Genomic DNA, 12,698 nt, shown 5'->3' with positions numbered 1-12,698 from the left:
CTACTTTATATTTAATTTTTTCAAAAAAATGTTTTCACATAAATTGCAATTTTGACAAAAAAAAATCGCATAACTCAAAAACAAAACAAAATTTCGTTCTGAAAATACGATCACATTTTTAATATTACTTTAATTCATATTAATTATTATTTTCTGGAGGCAAATGATTAAAAATAAAACCGCTTGGTTCGATACTTTATATTCACCCTGTATATGTTACTATCTTTAGCAGATTAAACTTACAGGAAAATTCTGCATTACAACCATAAATACGTTGCTTATGGTTTTACAAGTCGCACGGAAAACGGAATTGATTTACCTCAATGTGTTATTTGCGCAAATGTGTTGGCAAATGCCTCTTTGAAACCAAACAAAGTATTGAAACATTTGGAAACATACCATGCAGATTCCAAAAATAAACCTCGCGATTTTTTTTTTAAGAAAGCAAGACGAATTACGAAAAAACAAGAAAATAATTAAAACGTATGGAATTTTTTGATAAACAGTCTTTGAAATGCTCTTATCTTGTGGCTAGTCGCATTGCTAAATGTAAAAAACCGTACACAATCGGTGAAACATTAATCAAACCGTGTTTGCTTGAGGTGTGTACCGAATTATTTGGGAAAGAAGCTTTCCAAAAAATAAATAAAATTCCTTTGCCCAATGACACAGTAGCTAGACGCATTCATGAAATTTCTAAAGATATTGAAGAGCAATTAATGGGGAAAGTTAAGAAATCTTATTTTGCCATCCAGTTGAATGAATCTACAGACATCGTTAACGCCGCCACTCTTTTAATTTATGTTAGATTTGTCGACTATGACCTGAAAACAATTAGCGAAGAGTTACTTTGTTGTTTGCTGTTAAAAGCACAAACTACAGCTGAAGTAATTTTTACTGCCATAAATAATTATTTTGTGGAAAAATATTTATGATGGAAAAATTGTGTTAGTGTTTGTACCCACGGTGCCGCTGCTATGACCGGAAGACACAATGGACTTGTGAGCCGTATAAAAAAAAATTGCTAATGAAAACATGATTACAACACACTGTTTCATCCATCGACAAGAACTTGCTGCTAAAGATATGGGAGACAATTTGATGGAAATTTTAGAACAGTGTGAAAATCATCAACTATATTTGTGCAAGTGCTCTTCACACTCCACTTTTTTCTGTTTTTTTGTAGTGAGGTTGGTGTCGCTCATACTCATTTATTGTTACATTCCAATGTACATACGTTAGCTTTTTCGAGGAAAAGTGCTTTCCAGATTATTAGAGCTAAAAACTGAAATTGAAATTTTTTTTAAAGATCAAAATTCACCTTTAGCTCACTATTTTTATGATGACAGGTGGGTGGCAAAAGTGGCGTATCTTGCCGACATATTTGGACTACTCAATGATTTAAATCTAAGCATGCAATAATTTGAAAGCAATTTATTTTCGTCAACAACAAAATAGAAGCTTTAAAAAAACGATAGAATTTTGGATAGCACGCGTAGAGAAAAAGGAAATGATTATGTTTCCATCGCTTTTTAATTTAACGGAGGAAAATAAATTGACAGAAACCCAACAAGATATAATGTGTTGCGTCGTAAGAAACGATTTAGAGGAACTAAAAAATAAATTTAACGATTATTTTCCAAATAATAAAGCTATCAGAACAGATAACATGTGGGTGGTCAATCCCTTCTTTGCAACAGATACGAAAACGTTACCATTCGAAAGCAGTGAGAAGTTGTTGGAACGTTCGTCGGATCAAACTTTACAACTTCAGTATGAGAAACGGGGTTTGAATTATTTTTGGATAGACTTAGTGGGGGAATATCCTGATCTCGCTGATAAAGCATTAAAATTGTTGTTGCCATTTTCCACGACCTATTTATGCGAGGCAGGATTTTCAGCTTTATGCATAACCAAAAACAAGTCAAGAAATCGACTTGAAGTAGAACCTGCACTTAGGATTTCCCTTACTAAAACCATTGAATATCGGATTGATAAACTCGTATCAAAACATCMAGATCAAGGAAGTCATTAATAAGCTAAAAAAGCACAAGTTGAGTATTTAGTTTTTTTTTGTACCCTTTTTCAATATAAATTTTAAACAATAACTGTTTAAACAATAATGACTGTTTTTTCATTATGTACTGACATTGTTGGGGTCGCTGAAAATAAGCTAGAAAATTTGGAGGTCGCGCCGTAAAAAAGGTTGAGAACCACTGTATTAGGGGAACGCGCGTGCATCTAAAAACTTTCTTACCAAAAAGCGTTCAAAACTTAAAAGTTGAAACTAAAATAGGTCACTCCTAAAATAATTCAATGCTATAACAGTTCATTATTAAAAACATTCAGCATTATAACAATTCACAATTAAAAACAGATTTTACTAAAATAATTCATTTATAAAAAACTATATGCCAAAACGTTGCAAGGCTAAAAACAGAAATCACTATAACCTTTCATTTCTATAATTGGGTCATGACTGTAACTGGTCGGGCCTAAAATAATAGTGTTAAGTTAAACAAAAACACGATTAAATCCGTGGTTTAATCGTGTTTTTATTTATCGTTTCCATACCAATACCAAGAAGATGTAATAAGAAGTAATAGTTTAAGTAGCAACTCACAGATGTCGCCACAGTTAGTATTCTTGTACACAACTATGCTTGCAATGCGTGCATAATACCGAAATATTTTTTTAATAACAAATTTAATTTTTAACGTAATTCTAGCCCAAACAAATTAATAAATCTGCCTGAATTTCAGGTATTTCAAATTCAAGCAGCACAGAAATTTTTATGAGGCTAAATTGAAGTTACAAAACGATGTTTTTACACTCTTRAAGTCTCAGAACAACCATCTTCCTCCGTTAGAGGAAGATAATGCCGCTATCTTTAAAAGGGTGCTGAAGGCAAGGGCCATTGCAGAATCTACCCGTCTGCAAGCAATTTATGCGGAGGAAGCCAGGCGGTAATAATTAACACTAAGTTATTTATATACCTGGGCGAGGGCAGAATCTATGATGAGAACTGCTTGGCGGCGGTCAGTTCCCGCTGTCCCAAGCAATTTAATTGATTTGGGCGATATTTTGGGACAGCAATTAAACGAAAAATATGTTTGCTGCAAGCGAAATAGTTTCCAGACTATCTTGGGGGAAGAAAATGCAGCAAACCTAGTTTTTGCGTGTAGGGAATTTGTTAACAACTTGGTGCGTCGAGGCCTCACCGAAAACCACGCAGACGGGACATTCAAAGTGGTGCCAGCGGCCCCATCGTCTAGGCAGTTCTTCATCATTCATGCAATGGTGGAGAACCATGTAAGATTATTTACTTGTTTGGTTAATTATGTATAAATTTTCTTAATTAATATTTAGTACGTACCACTTTTTTATAATTTGTTTAAAGTCCATACCAATGATGTTTGCATTGATGGGTACCCGGACGGAGGCCGCATATAATCAGATCATTGATTATTTTAAAACTCAGGTTGCCCCAACATTGGCACCTGAGTTAATAATCACTGACTATGAAAGGGAGCTGCAAAACAGTTTGCAGCAGAATTATAGGTAAAAAAACTTAAAACTACAATGAGTGACAACACCCCACAACCAGTGTTAAAACTGCAAAATAAATTCGAGCCGCTCGCAGAGTTCGAAAAAATAGACGAAGACCAGCAATCAGGCCCAAATAAAAACACCGAAACCCTCACAACCACTACCACAACGTTGACTCAGACGCCCCCGACAGCAACGCCCAAAACAATTACGACCAGAGAAAAGCCACAACCCCCAGTCATTTTACACGGCTTTCTGGAAAAACTCCACGAACTACAAAATATTTTGCGAACTAAGGTAGGAAAAAATTATTCCATAAAATTTACGCGCAAGAACACGAGCATATATTTAACCAACAAAAAGGACTGGCTAATAATTAAAAATCTACTGTAAACTACAGGTGAGGGTTTTCACAGTTACACACATGAAGAGGACAAAACCCAAGCATTTGTTTTAAAAGGGCTAGGACGCGGCCACACTGTAGAAAAGGTACAAGAAGCTCTCATTGGAGAGCATCAACTTGAAATTAATCAAATTTTTGCAATGCGCGGGACCATCCGTCCAACGTATTTAATAATTACTACTAAAAATAACAATATTAAAACTATTGAGACTAATATAAGAATTTTATTAAATACACGTGTCTACTAGGAAAGACATCACAACAACAAAATATTGACACATTGTCACCGCTGTCAGATGTGGGATCACGCGACCTCCAACTGTTTTGCAGCTCCCAGGTGCCTCAAATGCGCCGAGGAGCACTTAACCAAAGAATGTTCAGCCAAAAACATTTCACCTGAAAAACTAAAATGTGCAAACTGCAGCGGTGCCCATTGTGTCCAATAATACTGAGTGTCCTGTGTATATGAAACAATTGAATACATTTTAAAAGCTAGTTTACACTATGCGAGTTATCTTATGATTTGTCTTTAGAGTTACCTTAATTGGCTATATTTTTGTTTACACTGTGCGATTTGTCATCTAATTCTATGCTATTAGAGAACTCTTAACAAAACAGCCAATCATAACCACTAACAGCAATTAGGACGGTCGCTATTCCATCTGAGAAATTTTATGACCTAGCATGCTATGTGGATAAAGCCAGCATTCTAGTTTACCGACTGTCAATGCGTCAAGCATGTGTGAAGCGTGTAAAACTTAAAAATAACCTCACTTAAAATTCAGCTGCACAGGTGTTTAGTCGCATTTTGTAATTTTGTTACTACCATAAGGTAATAAGGTAAGTTAGATTTTATTGTTTATGAGCAATAAAATACTTAAATGCGTACCTAGGTTGAATGAACAAGTTTAACATCCCAGTTAATTGAATTATACGAAGGGCACCCGTATTTGTTTGATACAAAACATAAGTTTTATTCTAATAAACATGCCAGGAATGAAGCTCTGGTTCAAATTACTGAACGTTTAACGATGGCGTGTAATAAGAAAATTGAAGTGGAGGACGTTGAAAAAAATTAACAATTTGCGGTCCCAGTTACTATGAAAGGGGGCTGCAAAACAGTTTGCAGCAGAATTATAGAGAGGCCCAGGTGAAAGGGTGCTTTTTTTCACTATGCACCAGTAAGTTTTACTTCCTTCGTTACTAATTATAAATAAAAATATTTTTAGAGCATTTGGAAGAAAATGAAAAGTCTGGACCATCTACAATTGGTAAATGCGAACCAGGATGCCGGACGGGTGGTGCGTATGACAATGGTACTACCATTGCTTCCGGCAAACAGCATGAGAAAGGGGCTATAGGCTCGTCATAATTTGCAGATGGGTGCTCTTTTTTCCTATATTCAACGGTATTAAATTACAATTTATATTTTACAAATGTATTAAACTAAAATCTAAATTTAGATACTGAATCAATTCTGTGGGGGAAGATAGGGTGTCCATCTTTAGATTGCCACAAAGAACAAAATAATATAGAATCATTCCATAGCCTGCTAAAACACAAGGTTAATAGTAGAATGCATCCTAATATTTGGAAACTTTTAGGTGAGTAATTTATTTTATTATTAAGAAGAAATAATCTTTAAAAAGTGATTCAAGTTTAGTCTAAGATATTTAACAATTTTTTGCCTCTTAGAAAAATTGCTGGACATCATAAAAGACGGATACTCCTATATTAGAACAAGTAACCAAAGGCCAGCGGGTAACAAGGTGGAAGAGGGTTGCGTATGTGACGCAAGTTAGGGAGGCCCAAGAGGACGTAGACCTCGGCAGGATTTCGTTGTTCCAATTTGTACGGCGTAGTTCGTACACCGTAGAAACCTTGAAGGAAGATTTTGGGAATTGAAYCAACGCACATCCTCAAGAAGTCGAGCCAGGTGTGTATACATTTTAATATTTAATATGCACATTTTTACATTTATGATTTTATATCCCATTTTGTTAAACAGAGGACCCTCTCGCTGTCCCTCTTCAGCCCCCTCTTCCGCAACCCATCATGCTTGTTGTCCCAGGTATGTTTGAAATAAGTTTAAGTTGTTTTTTAATGAATTTTTACTCACTCTGAAGGTATTCAGATATCGTTTTGGAGTAAATTAATTTTTAAATGCGGGATTACTTATCAAATTTTGTTAAATAGATGACGAGATCCAACTCGCCGACCCCCCTCACCCTCATCAGGTCCCTCCAGAGCCCCCTAAACCTAGACMGGAAATTACTGCCCCTGGTATGTTTGCTAACCTAACATTATCCAATTAAGTAACGCATTTTTTTTACAGATAACAATATTCCGGTGTGTGTGGTTTGACGTGCCGCTCAAGGTGGGACGATATTATACAAATATTTTTTAATTAATTGTTTAATTTAGGTATTTATTTTTTATACACTCTTTATATAACTAATTACTTTTAAAATGATTCATCTTAAATCGAAGTAACCAAAATGTAATAGAAAAAGGTAAGGTAAGATGTAGATTTTTTCGAAATTTCAGTAAACTTGATTTTATTTTTAAATTACAGGCCACCAAAAAATTTCACTACTTGAAATGGATAGTTTTTCTCCGGAACAACTGTCTTCTGCACAGAACCCAGATTATAGAGCAAGGGTTCAACAACCATCCAGTGGCCGACAAACTCAACGGATTTGAACCCTAATGAAAATTTAATTAGATGGTCTAAGCCTCCGCGTGGTTGTTGCTAAACAAATTAATTTTTTGTTTCATTGTTTCTTTTTTAGTTTAATTTTTGTAATAAACATTTCAAAAGGATTCAACATTTGTACCCTTTACAGTAMCTCAAGCTGTAAACGCTTTTAACAAACAATTAAAATCAAATATTTGTACAATGACCAATCTTCTTTTCGCAGACGTTTTAAAAATCTACCTTCGAATTAACTCGTATCCTATCTCTACTGATAAGAATTTTAGAGCCCTCGGAATGTGGGTATAGAAATTTATTTTTTTTGTAATAACTTTGGAACCATTTGACCAAATATTATAAAATTTGGAATAGCTACTTGCGAGAACATACCTTTTAAATTAATAATTACGAAAACCGGATGCATCTATTCAATTTCCGGTTCCACCAATTGCAGGTCATATTTTCTGTTTTTTCGTTTTTTTTAGCCTCCTAACTTTATTTTTCTTGGTCAAAACAATAGAGTAATGAATTTTGAATAAAAAACGCATAACTTTTTAATACCTCTAAAATGGACCCTTTTACCACGTTAAGCGCCGCCGTACTAAAAAAAAAAAGTTTCTTTTGGGCCCTGCCATTATTTACTCTCAAGTCACTTTAAATTGCATTAAATTATCGTAACAAATAAACAAAACATATCTACATTTTATTTGGAGGATGTAATTTAACTGTATCCGTTAGAATACAGGTGGCCGATAAGACAAAAGTAATCTGTTCAAAGTCAAAACGTGCATTTATTTATTTATACTCAAGTATTGGCTGGCTGACCTCAGTTGATGCAGGTTCGTTTTGTACATTATGTCTTATGAAGATGTTTTTTCCGACGAAGACGCATCGGATTTTTAGTAGTTCAGAATATAAAGAAGAGTCTGAATCAGAGACTGAAGAATCAGATTTCTCCCCTCCGAGAAAAGTTAGTCAGAAAAGTCAAGATAAAGAAAATGTTTCTCCAATTTCAAATCAACATAATACCCAAACTTTACCTGCTACCAATATTGACAATACCATAGAAGAAGTAATTTCTAACTTTAGAGATAGTGATAGTAAAAGCGATGATGAAGTTGACAATGAAAATCTTGTGTGGGGTCCAGTGGATATCAATAAACTAAAACAATTCGATTTTACTGAAGAAAATTCGAGTATCAATCCAGAAATTTTAGAAAATTACGCAACTAAGGAACCAGCCGATTTTTACAACTTGTTTTTGACGGAAGACCTAATCACGCTTAAGGTCAATGAAACCAAGAGATACGCTAACAGTATGCAATTGGACAACCTTTTGCCTAATGCACGTATAAAGAAATGGCATGATACAAATAGCAACGAAATGAAACAATTTATCGGTATTACCTTATGGATGGGTCTTGTACGACTTCCACAGTTACGAGATTATTGGTCACAAAGGAACATATACACCAACAAAGTAAAAACAACTATGTCACGAAATCGATTTGAATTACTTGTTAGAACTTGGCATTCTTGCGACAATGCGTCCGCACCTACTAATGACAGACTATACAAAATTACGCCTTTGATAAAATCCTTAGTGAAAACATTTCAATATGCCGTTACGCATGCCGCAGAAATTTGTATCGACGAAACGTCGGTGCCATTTAGAGGAAAATTAAGCTTCAGGCAGTATATTCCTAGCAAACGGCACAAATTTGGAATAAAGCTTCATAAACTTTGTTTGTCAGGAGGTTACACATACAGTGTTGAAGTTTACTGTGGAAAAGACAAATCCGAAATAACCGAAATATTTCCGGAGCCACTAAAACTGTGTTGTCACTAATGCACAACTTATTTGATAAAGGTAGAATTCTTTACACAGATAATTGTTACACCAGTGTATCATTAGCACATGTGAGTGCTTCAAAGTCATTGAATCAAGCAGCAAATATTGAAGACGTTCACGTATTAGAAGTTGTTTCTAAAAAAAGCCGGTGTTCACAGTGCTACGATAAACTTAGTAAGGAAAAAAACTGGCGTTACGCTCAATCGAAAGCTTCACAAACACACCATAAATATGAAATATGTGAAAAATTTTACTGCCTGAAATGTTTCTTTGAATTGCATAAATCTGTTTTGAAATAAGTTTTTTTACCACATATTTTTATCGGCGTTTCATTTCAAATATTATGTGTTTACGTTAAATAAACAATGGAACAAAACTTTTTAATTTTTATCCACGTACAAGAAAAAAAAAAATTGCGGGCCACCAACACTCTTTGTGGGCCACCCACCCGTAAAAAGTTTTCCATGCTATACGTGTGCGTGTAGCTGGACGAATACAGTCGGCTTCGAGCGAATGTGTATGTTGTTGTATCCGCTCGGATACAGGTGGCGAAATGTTACAACACTGCTTGTATCTTCGCGGATACAAATGGCGCTTAATGTGTTAAAGATATTTTAGTTTAAAGTGAGAACTACACAACACTGAAAGCAAAAAGTATGAATTGTGAATGAGTGATATCCACGGCAACAAATGACGAAGGTCACATATTTTGCTGTCAGGCATCTGTCAACTTGAAATTGGACGATTATTGGACGGTTAATCGAAAATATTTAATAAAAGAGTTTACCTCCAAACATAACTTAGAATAAATCCAAATGAATTTATAAAAAAATTCACAAAAATTTATAGTCAAAGTTAACAGATGCCTAACTTGGGCATTTACTGCCATGACCGTTGTTACCACCGGGTCTTCTGGCGCCTCCCTGCATTTCTCAGCATCCTTCCTTTTCGCCAAATGTCTGAGTTCAGAGATGGGCAAGAACATGCGCAAGTTAGTCCGATTTAGGCGAAATTTGATCGACTCTCTTTACTCTCTTGTACACACATAGCTTTATATTTATTTATTTTTATTTCACATCCCTCAAGGTAAGCCCAGATGGCGCAACCATTCTAAAATTCTCAGTTCTGTCAATTGTTAATTAGGTGTTGACATTTGTGAACATATTTGACAGATTAACGCAGAAACCACGTTTCCTGTTTGTTAAAAAAATTTCACAGGTGTTTCTTTGGGCTTTTAACGTTCAATTTGTGAGTGAAAAATAGTAAAAATGTCTCCTGTAGCAATATGTCATTTATGTGGATGTTCTGAGGACGAGGTCGAAAAATTACATTATTTTCCATCAACACTAGCCAAGTAAGTTTGTGTCTGAAGTTGTCTGTTGTTCCATTTAAAATAGAATTGTGATATTTTAAACCAACATGTTGCAGATCAAGTGGTCCAACAAAAATTGGTGGTGGAAAATTTGAATCGGCTGTTACAGAAATGGTGGTGTCAGGTAATGTAAAATTGTTAACATTATTCTCTACATTTTACGTCGTAGCACATAACTAACTGCATGCAAGGTTTCATTAAGGTTGTTGCAAATATTCATTATTGTTTTTGTCTGTATAGATGTAAATCCCGTTATTGCTGGACCATCCACTTCCCAGTTGCAGACAGCAGTGATTCCCACCCTTCAACCAACCACAAAAGCCTTGAAGAGGTCCTCAGTATTCAGAGGAATAGAAAATTTATCTCGAACTCAAGGAACCCCTAGGAAAAAGCAACCGATTAAGATCATTGAAAGARAAGAAGACCACGTACGATATTTAAAAAAATTGTGCAAAGAGCGTACRCATGATATTAAAGCCATATCTAATTTGGCAGACTCCAATGTGGTCAAAAACCTCTTCAGAAACATGCCATCAAGAACGGCAAATTTTTTAATTTCTCAATTGAGATGTGTTAGAAGAAGGCCAAGAAGAAGACGATRGACTATGGAGGAGAAAGTTGTAGAAAGTTTGTATAAGCGATCTCCAAGGTCCTACAATCTATTACAAAAACTTGTAGCAGTGCCCTCTAGAAAGACAGTGCTGGGATTGCTTCACAAAGTTCCTTTTCATGTGGGTGTTAATGAACATTTATTCAAACATATGTTGGACACTTTGCCACAAGAAGAAGACAGAATTTGTGTACTAATGTTTGATGAGATAGACATACGACAACATGTTCATTACGATGCTGCATATGATCAAATTCTTGGATTTAAAGACTTGGGTTCTGGTAGTGTTGCTGAAAAATATGCAAACCGCGCCTTTGTGCCAGGGACTAGATGCAGCCTGTGGCTTATTATTTCTCCACTAATGGGTGCAGGTCAGAGGAAATAATAAAGTGCCTTCAAGACGTTCTGTACGCCGCAAAGCATATTGCGCATTTAGACGTTGTTGCAACCATATGTGATATGGGAAGCAGCAACGTGAAAGCTATGAAGCAAAAAAGCCGATTTTTGTTTTTGAGGAAAAAAAAATTGCCGTAATTTATGATCCCCCTCATCTGGTGAAACGTACAGGTGAATAATTGAGAAACCATTTTGTGTCTCTATCTGTTGAAGTCGCCGGACAACAAGAAATCATGCAAGCACAATTTTCAGATGTAGTGAAGGCGTATGAAGTGGACAAACATACTCCATTAGTCTTCAGAGCCATGTATAAAATAAAAGACGTCCACTTGAACCCGAAACTGCAATATGAAATGAAAGTGAGTCTTGCGGTTCAGGTTATGAGCAGAACAGTGGCTAGTTTCATCTATAGCTTAATGAGCAGAGGTAATAAAGCAACAAACTTTATAATACAAKAATGCTAATTCTGGTCCTAACATGGTTGACCTAAGAGTGGCTCCAATGATGGATTCTGAAGTTGTAGAAGTGGCTAGGGGAGATGCTCCAGATGCTGTTGCTGATGCCATAGCAAGTCATGCAGTTTCTGGCAGCACTAAGATAGTCTGTGGCATATGTAAGTGGCTTCATAGCCAAAACACTCATAACTACAACCGACTGTGCCGTTTGCAAGACAATGTTGTGTGGCACCTCAGATGAACCCCACAATTTATTTATACAGTATAAAGAATGGTCACGAAAACAAGATAAATTAACATACCCTTCTGAAAACTTGGTTGTGGCTGTTGGAAGGCTGAAGGAAGGGGTATACAGAATTGGCTTCCCATGGTGGTGCAAGAAAAAGAATATGCAATTACAGGCAGAGAGTAAAGAAAGGAGGTAAGCAAATAAAAAGAAAAAAACAGCTCAACAAAAAAAAGTGCCAAAAATTTAAACACCGCTAAAGTGTAAACATGTGTTGACACTTTATCATTTCTGTTTTAATAAAAAAGTGCACCCAATTTCTATAAGACAGTTGTTACAGTGTGCTACTTATTTTTATGAATAATAGTGTACTTAATTACATTTTATACTCTTTCTGATTTAATTGCTGCTGTAATTTAATGAAAAAATGACATTTGTTATAACTGTGGTTTGCTGCATTATAAAATATGGTAATTTTTTACTTTAACTACTTCTCGAATTGCGAGCTAAAACCTACGCCAAACCTTTCTTTACTGTGAAAGTTACAACGTTTGCCGCTAGGGAGTGCATGCGTAGCGTGGCTTGATTTTGATTGGTTGTTAGTGGTTACGTTCAACAGGTAAAAATTGCACCTGCGTAGTATTTATGACTATACCACCGTCGGGTATTCCCAGAATTGAATTAAATGACTTATTATAACTTGATAATAAAAAAGTAGGTGTATTTTCTTACATTTTGCAATTTCAATTTTTGTCTTTGTGCTCTGATTGGCTGATTGACGGAAGTCGAGTGGGGGTGCGCCGTTGGTACATTTCCGCATTTGCCCCCATTTCCACTATTGCCTTTGTCTAGTGRCTGTACTTTGTGACAGTGCGATTATTTTTCTGTTTTATTGAAGATTTTTAGAATTCTCAGTTCTAAATAAGAAGAAATGGATCCAGGACCTTCAGGAACAGTGCCTTCAACGGTTTGTGAGTATACAAATTCCTGTTCAACTTGTTCTTTAGAAGTTGAAACATTTTTTCACATCATGGCGGACCAACAACGCCTGTTGAATTTTTTCTTGAATCATCATGTTTTTCCTTGCCACATTCAATGCCCCAAGTGTGATTCTCGTCTGGAAGTGCACAATTTCAGTTT

The 12,698-nt window shown here is 35.6% G+C and overlaps 1 long non-coding RNA gene across 1 annotated transcript; it reads left to right on the top strand.

Annotated features, from left to right (window-relative positions):
- The first annotated feature begins 2,638 nt into the window (after nucleotides 1–2,638).
- LOC123005200 lies at nucleotides 2,639–6,027 on the top strand. Its single transcript, XR_006412734.1, has 6 exons — nucleotides 2,639–4,792; nucleotides 4,846–5,133; nucleotides 5,182–5,360; nucleotides 5,416–5,556; nucleotides 5,648–5,888; nucleotides 5,961–6,027. It is a non-coding gene; the product is annotated as an uncharacterized LOC123005200 (long non-coding RNA).
- The last annotated feature ends 6,671 nt before the right edge of the window (nucleotides 6,028–12,698 follow it).

This window comes from Tribolium madens, unplaced genomic scaffold (assembly GCF_015345945.1).
Source record: "Tribolium madens isolate multiple individuals breed KSU strain unplaced genomic scaffold, Tmad_KSU_1.1 Scaffold_20;HRSCAF=117;Tcas5.2_LG4, whole genome shotgun sequence".
Classification (NCBI taxonomy): Eukaryota; Metazoa; Arthropoda; class Insecta; order Coleoptera; family Tenebrionidae; genus Tribolium; species Tribolium madens.
The sequence above is the reverse complement of the archived record's forward strand: the minus strand, read 5'-3'. Positions and strand labels throughout refer to the sequence as shown.